At 44.7% G+C, this 9,109-nt stretch overlaps 1 long non-coding RNA gene across 4 annotated transcripts in view; it reads left to right on the plus strand.

The window, feature by feature from the left end:
• The window catches only part of LOC139234978 (uncharacterized), a 114,562-nt gene extending 110,919 nt beyond the window's left edge, over window positions 1–3,643 (plus strand). For all 4 annotated transcript variants that reach the window (XR_011588380.1, XR_011588378.1, XR_011588379.1 and 1 more), the window contains exon 3: window positions 3,492–3,643. This is a non-coding gene — a long non-coding RNA (uncharacterized lncRNA). The remainder of the gene's footprint in view (window positions 1–3,491) is intronic.
• The last annotated feature ends 5,466 nt before the right edge of the window (window positions 3,644–9,109 follow it).

A 9,109-nucleotide genomic window follows, 5' to 3' on the forward strand; every position in this document is an offset into this window, starting at 1 on the left:
AGGTCACATAAAAGTTCCACCCAAAGAAATGAAGAAACGTTGGAATCAATTTTCAGAAGATTACTGTGCAATGACCATCCCAAGATCTGGAGGCCAGTGTAAAAAGAAGTGGCAGGACCTTGGTCAAGTAGTTAGTGTAAGTAATATTTTCATTTATTCAATGCAATTGTAATGTAAATGTAACCAGCTGTATATGTCCCATCCAGCATTAAGACACCCTCTCTTAAAAAGTTATATTTTCATCTTTACAGAGGAAAGTGGCACACAACAAAAGGGAAAGAACTTGAACAGGAGGAGGCCCGGCAAATCTGCACCAACTGACACCCTTGGAAGACAGTGTTGCTGCTTTGATGGGTCCTGCCTGGAGAAAAGCAACCAGCACTGCACAAGCTGGGCCCACACTCGAGGGAGAGGGTATGTCCTGCAAATTCCACAGTCTGGCTTTGCTAAATGTTAAGTACTGCGTGGGCTAGCCATGCTTCGGTTCATGGGGATGTCTCCGTCAGCTACGCTTCGGTTGATGCAATGTGCTATCATTTTCATCGTGCTCCTTCAAATCAGCCTGTTGCCTGGTCTGCGATGTGTGAGCCTACTCATGATACCCACCGTGCCCCCTCTTCTGCTGCTGACCATTTGTCTGTTCTGTTATATTTTGCAGAAGTTGAGGCCAACCCTGACGATGCAGAAGAAGATTCAGACGAGGATGAGCCTGAAGAGGAGAACATCTTCCAAACTCTCCTTCCAGACCAAGAGCATAAGGGGAGGAGGAGTGGATGGATGAAGCCCCCACTGTTGTACTCACTTTGAGGAGGTGCAGGTGCCACCCATGGAGGTGCCAGTCCCTTCACTGACTAGGAGGGGTGGGGGGGGTGCGGGCGGTTGAGTGTTGGTGGGACATTCCATGGTTTCCCACTGTCCGAGGCTGGGCATTCCAGTGGGATGCAGCAAGGCACACCCAGGACCCCACCATCCCAGGTGAGGGTCCCAGTAAGGTGCAGCAAGGCACACCCAGGACCCCATTGTCCCAGGTTGTGGGTCCCAGTGGGATGTTGCGAGCCACACCCAGGGTGAGGAGTGGAAGGAGAGCTCGACCGTGCTCTCTTGAGTGCAGGATCTAACAGATATGGTTCACATGATGGCAATGAGTGCGGAGAGCATTGACCTTACGTGATCACTCCTGGACACCATCAGTGGGGTGGGTGATGAGGTAGTGGGACTGTCGGGAAAAGTAACAACACTCTCACGAGAAATGGGAACGATGTCCAAGACCATGAGGGAGGGAATATCTCTGTCAGCTGAAACCATGTCAGTAAACACGAGGCAAGAAATGTCACAGGTAGCTGATGTGCTGTCAGTGGCCATGAGGGAGGGTATGTCACAGATAGTTCAACACTCTCAGTGAACATGAGGGAGGGAATGTTGCAGGTAGTTGAGACACTTTTGCTCAACATGCGGGAGGGAATGTTGGAGTTAGCTGTTACAATAAGAGAACACGCCCAGACCACATGCCCATTGACAGAATCAACTGCCACTCCCACTCCAATCCCCAGATCAGCCTCTGAAGAGCCCCAAGCCAGGCCCTCCACATTGCCGCCTGCCTCTCCCCCACCCCCTCCCCCAACAAGTGCACACTACCCGAGATGTTAGAAGGAATAAGCTCGGTACCAACCCTAGATACACTGCGCCACCACTTGGGGGCAGGGGTGGTGGAGTCACCAAGACCGACGCAGCGGCAGTCTTAGAATAAGGTGGAGGAGAGATGGGTGTAGCCTTTCTTTGCTGTTGTTGTTGTTATTATTGTTACTGTTGCTCTCAAATTAAAAGATTTTTGTAAGTTACATAAATTTACAAGTTTAAAGTTCGTAACTGCACATCAAGCTGTAAAACGTTTGAGATGTCCTGAGGCCATGAAAGGTGCTATATAAATGCAAGTCTTTCTGTTTTTATAGGTAAAGCTGACCAGATTTCAGCTGCTTTATAACTAACCAGAACCCTAATGGTACGTCAGCAGTTCATATTTCAGCAACATTGTACGACTAGACACAAAAAATAAACTGCTCCGAATAATAAGTTAGTTTATTTTTAGCTGACAACCAACTTTTGATCAGAGTTGTGTCCCTCCTTAAATGACTGTATTCCTCTTTAAAGGTAATACTTTGCTTGGATTATATTATATTTTATTGTGCCTCGATGAATGAGATTGAGATAATATGCTGGTTTTTGTCTAGTCATTCATTACTTTATAATGATACTAATCTTTGCATTGAATTAAAAGGTTGAAAACTTGGCTCTGTGTGTGTAATGCAAAATACAGTTTCATAAGTCTGAAGCTATTTCTAACAGGTTAGTAACTGAGAGCCCAATTGCAGCTCTGCGGATCGTAATGTAATCGGCAACAAGCGACTTTTGACATGAGGTGAAGGGAAGGACTGAGACAGAGAAAATTTTAACTAATATATTAATTTAGAGTTCATTGCAGAGAAAGTTGGGAAAGAGGCAACGCAGGTTTGCACAGAAGAGCCTTCCTGCAGACTATTACCTCTTAGCTTATTAATAATAGCTGTTTCTGTTAACAAAATTAGTAGCGGAAATGGCCACTTCTCTCTCAATGCACAGCTAAAATATTCTATGAACATGGAATCATATACACAGAGGGAGGCCCATCATGCCTTTTCCAGCTTTTTAAAAGAACTATCCAATTAGTCCCATTCCCCTGCTCTTTTCCCCATAACCCTGCAATTTTCTCCTTTTCAAGTATATGTCGAATTCCAGTTTGAAAGTTACTGTTGAATATGCTTCTACTGTCCTTTCAGGCAGCGCAATCCTGATCATCATAACTCACTGTAAAAAAAAAAACATTCTGCTCATCTCCCCCTCTGGTTCTTTTGCCAATTATCTTAAATCTGTGTCCTCTGGTTACCGACCCCTCTGTCAGTGCAAACAGTGTCTCCCTATTTCCTCTATCAAAACCCCCTCATCAGTTGAACGCCTCTATTAAATCTGCCCTTAGCCTTCTCTGCTCTAAGGAGAACAATCCCAGCTTCTCTAGTCTGTCCAAATAACTGAATTTCCTCATCCCTGGATACCCTCTTGGTTCAACATTTTTTGCAAAACATTCATGGACATGAAACTTAGTTTATTGAGAGTAAACACAAGTTAATTTCAGCATCTAACCTGACCTGAGGACAAGCTTAAGAGGCACAGGGAAAGAGCTGTGCATTTACTTACTAGTCTCATTGCCCAGATCCAGCACGCAAATATAATTCAGTTCAAATTTGCTGAAATAATTTGTTCTTTTATCCACAAACAGGTATTTTTAAATTGCCAGAAATAATCTTTATTAAAAGGCCATAAATATGTTGTTTTCTTTATGTTTAAAGTCCCATCCTCTCTGGGTTGCTTCAATAATTCTAGCTAATCAAAAAACTGACTATAAAACATAAAACTAAATAAAATGCTTTCACTCAACGATGATTTCATTTTCTTTGCAGAATCACTGAAGATGAGCCAGCTTGTGGTTTAAGTACTGTCGGCTATGCAAGTTGCTTTCAGCAGGGATAGTACAGGGTACTTTAGAAGTACTTAATCGCACTGAGCATTTGCTTCAAGCATTTAAACACAGGCTAGACTTCAGAAGATGTCAACAGCGGGAGTCGAGAGGGCCGATTCAGCAATGGTGGACCGATTAAATTGTATAATTTAACTTCAGGGCTCTATGTTCAGAGCTGAAGATTGTGCTCATTTTTAAAGGCCTTGCACAGTGTGTGTTACATAAGAAGAAACATAAGAAATAGCAGCAGGAGTAGGCCACCCAGCCCCTCGAGCCTGCTCCGCCATTTAATAAGATCATGGCTAATCTTCGACCTCAACAACACTTTCCCACCCGATCCCCTTGTTGTTCCCATTCCCCTCACGCCACCTCCACCTATTACTCCCCCTGGTGGTTTGGGCCAGAATTGAGGCCTAGAACCCCGAAGAGGAGGAGGTAAAAAAAAATGTTAAATATATATTTTGTACAGGATCCTCATAAAGTGGGGTGTGGAGAGAATCTTACGTGTTTCTTGGAGGAACTCAGCAACCCCACTATCCACCGCCTCCCCCCCACCTCTGACTAACTACTTACACCACTCTGTATGCAACCTCTTCTGCTGGAGGGGTCCCCAGATAAACTGCTCCCCTCCCCCTCCCCTCACCAAGGAACCATAAAGCCCTCCTCCCTCACACTGACCCTGTGAGTGAGGACAGGAAGCAACCCTCCCACCCAACCTCCCTCTCTTTCCCCCCCCCCCCCCCTCCCCCCGAGAGACATAGAGAGGGAGAGTGTCCTGTTATTAATCAGATGTTGACATCTCTCAGCACTTCCATTGTTACGGTCTGGAATTCACTGCTTGAAAGGGCGGTGGAAACAGATTCAATAATAAATGGGAATTTTGAAATGGAAAAAATTTGCAGGGCTGGGGGAAAAGATCGGGGGAGGGTTAATTTATTGAGTAACTCTGTCAAAGAGCTGGCACAGGCACGAGGGTCTGATTGGCCTGCCTATGTGTTGTGTTATTCAATGGTGCTATGAACCTAGGATGTTTTAGCTGTGCATTGTGAGAAGAGATCATTTCTGACACTAAATTTGTTAACAAAAACAGATACAGGCAACTCTCGATTATCCGTACACAGATCCAACGGGAAACCGTTGTAACAGGATATAAAATTCTGTTGCTAACAAGTGAAAAGACAGCTCCAAATAATTTGGAAAAATTACCTTCCAAACACTGCTCATTTGTATTTGCTCATTCCCTCTCTCACACACCCTCTCTCTCTCTCTCTCTCACTAAAAATCACCCTCCTCTGCCCTTGCTTTGCTGGTGTGTGTGTGTGTGTGCATGCTGCTGCAGCCGCTGTCTCTCGCCCTAATGATTGTATTTATTCATTAAAGTTTTAACTTTAAAATGTAGACTCACCCTAACTGAAAAATCGTTTACCCGGAATAGCCCAATCCCTGAGGGACCCGGATAATCGAGAGTTGCCAGTATTTTTAACAAACTAAGAAGTAACAGCCTGCAGAAAGGCCCTTCAATGCTAACCGGTGTCATCTCTATCCCTCCCTTTCCATGCGTTAAATATAAATGTAAATTACATCCAAATATACACACACATGTACACAAATATACACATATGGACACACACATTTTCACAATGATACAGTGTAAGCTGTGGCTCAGTGGGTAGCACACTCGCCCCGGAGTCAGAAGGTTGTGGGTTCAAGTCCCACTCCAGGGACTTCAGCACATAAATCTAGGCTGACATTCCAGTGCAGTGCTGAGGGAGCGCTGCACTGTCAGAGGTGCCATCTTTCAGATGAGACGTTAAACCGAGGCCCCATCTGCTCTCTCAGGTGAACGTAAAAGATCCCACGACACTATTTCGAAGAAGAGCAGGGGAGTTATCCCCGGTGTCCTGGCCAATATTTATCCCTCAATCAACATAACAAAAACAGATTATCACATTGCTGTTTGTGGAAGCTTGCTGTGCACAAATTGGCTGCTGTGTTTCCCACATTACTACATTGCACATTCATTGGCTGTAAAGCGCTTTGAGACGTCCGGTGGTTGTGAAAGGCGCTATATAAATGCAAATCTTTCTTTATATATACACACATATACCAACATATACATACAGATGCACACACAATTATGCACATAGACACAAATTTACATACGCACGTACACACACGGGGCTCTGCTCTTGTCTGACTATCGTGCCGTATTAATTGAAGCTGTAGGTGTTATGAAGTCTGTAATATAGAACGTGCTGTGTCAAACTGTGGCCCGAGAAAACGAGTAAACATCTTGTACAAAATGCGAAAAAAGGAAAAAGGATACGACTGGTGTCAGAAAGTCACCAGTCGGTGCAGTATAACTTATTCATGCATTTTTATTTTGAATGCCTGGGGAAAAAGAAATTGAACAGTTTAAGAAAAAATGTTAAACTGAAAGGAATGCAATTTGCTGGGAGCTTTATTAGTTTAGTAATAGTCTGTACAATGCATTCTTGACAGTTTTTAATTTGGCCCACCTGAGTAATCAGATTTAATGTGCTGCATTATTTCTCAAGATAACACAAAATCCAATTCATCCCTTCGCAAAGCTGAATATCTCCAGTTAACACAGTGCCATTTCTAGTGTCACTTGCAGGTTTTTGGTGGAAATTATTGATATATTAAGCCTTAAAAATGATTCAAGTTTGAAAGAGTTGAATAGAAATCAGAATCATATCTATATCGAGTTGAAGCAAGGCTTGACTTGAGTACAGTAAGACTTCATTATGATACAGAAGGCATGCAATGTTTAATATTTTAACTTATGCACAGTCCCTAGTTTGACTCCATTTTCAGTTAGAATTTTGATCATGAGTTTCAAAAGAAAATGCAGAAAGACAATGCTTGTCTACATTCAAAATCACGAGGGGTCCAGAGAGAGCTGATAGAGAGAAACTGTTGCGGAAGGGTCGAGGACAAAGATTAAAGGTGATTGGCAAAAGAACCAACGGCGATATGAGAAAAAGCTTTTTTATGCAGTGAGTGGTTGGGGTCTGAAATGCACTGCTTGAAAGGGTGGTGGAGGCAGATTCAATCATGACTTTCAAAAGGGAATTGGGTGAGTATCTGTAGGAAAAAAAATTTGCAGGGCTACGGGGAAAGGGTGGGGGAGTGGGACTAGCTGAAGTGCTCTTGCAGAGAGCCGGCACGGGCTCGACGGGCCAAATGGCCTCCTGTGCTGTTACCATTCTATGATTCTCTGATTCTATAAATTGGTGAAAAATAAAGTATGAATTGAAAAGAAAGCAAGAGCTTACATTTATATAACATCTTTCACATCCTCAATAAGTCCTAAAGTACTTCACAACCAATGAAGTATGACTATTGTTTTCTCTGCAAATGAAGCAACAAATTTGCAAAAAGCACGATCCTATACATAGCAAGAGATAAATGACTAGATAACCTATCTTGATTATTTAAGGGATAAATGTTGGCCAGGAGAACTCCCCAATGAATAATGCCATAAGCTGGATTTTCGACTGATTTGCGCCCCTTTAGCGCCTCGGTGGGGTGCAAAAATGATTTTTTTTGGACGTGAAACGAAGTGCACAAGATTTTGTGCCCGGGCGGAATTTTCGCCAATGGTTTTGCAGTGCCGCTAACACTTACCGCCCCGCCGCTGTTTTGACCGTTTGGAAGACGTAAATCATCGTGCAACGCTGCGCTCGCACCCCCGGGCGGAACTTTCGAGCATTTTGCTCGATTTAGCGTCCGCGCGAGAACACGCACAGAAAAACCAGATGGACCCAGGGTGCACCAGGCTCTAACGGCGCCATGTTTGAAAATCGGAGGAGAAAGTCAGAGTTGTGAGTGATTAAAAGGATTGAGAGAAGAACGGTGTGTTACTGCATACTTTTGATTGTGAAGTTTATGTGAGTTTCTGGTTTGTTTTATAAAGGACATTTTAAAAGATGGGGCCCATGCTAGGTCAGGAGCCAGTAATCCTGGCTGCTATTGCCATACAGCTTCAAGCTGGAAGAAGGCTTATTGCTGATCATTTGCAACGTAATTGAAGAGGTCGCAGACGTCTGGGGAGGAGGCCTTACCACCCACGAGTTTACAGGGAACAGCGCTTATACCTCCAGCTCTCTGAGGCACAGTGCATTAGAGGGCTGCGCTTCCAAAAAGAGGTGGTCGCAGAGATATGCCAGCTCATACAGGCAGACCTACAGCCTACCAGCGGCAACAGGACTACACTGTCTGTTGAGGTGAAGGTGACTGTGGCACTTACTTTCTATGCCTCCAGCTCCTTTCAGGCATCAGCGGAGGACATATGCTCCATCTCGCAGCACGCTACACATTGCTGCATTTGCCAGGTGACTAATGCACTGTACGCACACAGAATGGATTTCATAAACTTCCCAATGAACAGGAAGGCTCAAAATGAGAGGGCTGTAGGTTTTGGACGATTTGCTGACTTCTACAAGGTTCAGGATGCCCTTGACTGGACATACATCGCCCTGTGAGCACCTTTACAGAATGCAGAGGTTTTCCGAAACCAAAATATATTCCACTCCATGAACGTACAGATCGTCCGCGACCATACTTAGCGCATCATGGCAGTCAATGCTCAATATCCAGGGAGCATCCATGGTGCTTTCATCTTGCGTGAGAGCAGTGTCCCACGTATGTTCCAGCATCAACCACAAGGCCAGAGCTGGATGCTGGGGGACAAAGATTATGGCCTCGCCACCTGGCTCATTACCCTCCCTCCGGAACCCTCAGACAAAAGGTGAGCATTGCTATTGTTATGTATGCAACCCTATGTAACCAGCATTCTACCACCACCAGAGGGCGTATCTGTTGGAGTCCCAAGGGATCCCAGCATTCTTTGCGAGCAGTGTATACAAGCAGGCCTCCCATGCTGTACCAACACTCTGGAGTTAGAATAAAGAGACTAAGGTCACACTTACTCACGTCTACAGTACTCAATCACATTACTTTATTCTGGACATAACAGCAAAAATGAGAGTCATGCAGCCACATGCAACATCGTCGAACAACCAATTGGAGTGCTCAAGCAGCGCTTCCGATGCCTGGACCACTCTGGAGGCTGCCTGCAATACTCCCCTCATAAGATCTCTGAGTTCATTGTGGTGTGCTGCATGTTACATAACTTAGCCATCATGAGGGGACAGGAATTGCCAATGGGGATTGAAGGATCACCTCAGGAGAGCGGGGGGTGGGGGGGCACGGGGGGGGGGGGGGAAGGGGGAGGAACCCATGCCAACACCACCACCATCCCCACCTCAACCACAGGGGGAGGCAGCATGGAGATTTCACCGCTGCAAAAACCTTACGTCGGCAGCTCATAATTGAACGCTTTGCTTGAAGAGTGAACGGCACGGTTGAGCGTTGTCTGGCCACTCTATCCCACCATGTTGACTATTCTCCCTCTTATTCTGCAAATTAAACACTGCACAGGAATGGTTCAGGTGAACAAAAGAATTTAGTAAACATTGTAACATTGTAAACTTTGTAATCTAACCTTCATTGTGACACTTTAATAAAATAAAC

This window comes from Pristiophorus japonicus, chromosome 2 (assembly GCF_044704955.1).
Source record: "Pristiophorus japonicus isolate sPriJap1 chromosome 2, sPriJap1.hap1, whole genome shotgun sequence".
NCBI lineage: Eukaryota > Metazoa > Chordata > Chondrichthyes > Pristiophoridae > Pristiophorus > Pristiophorus japonicus.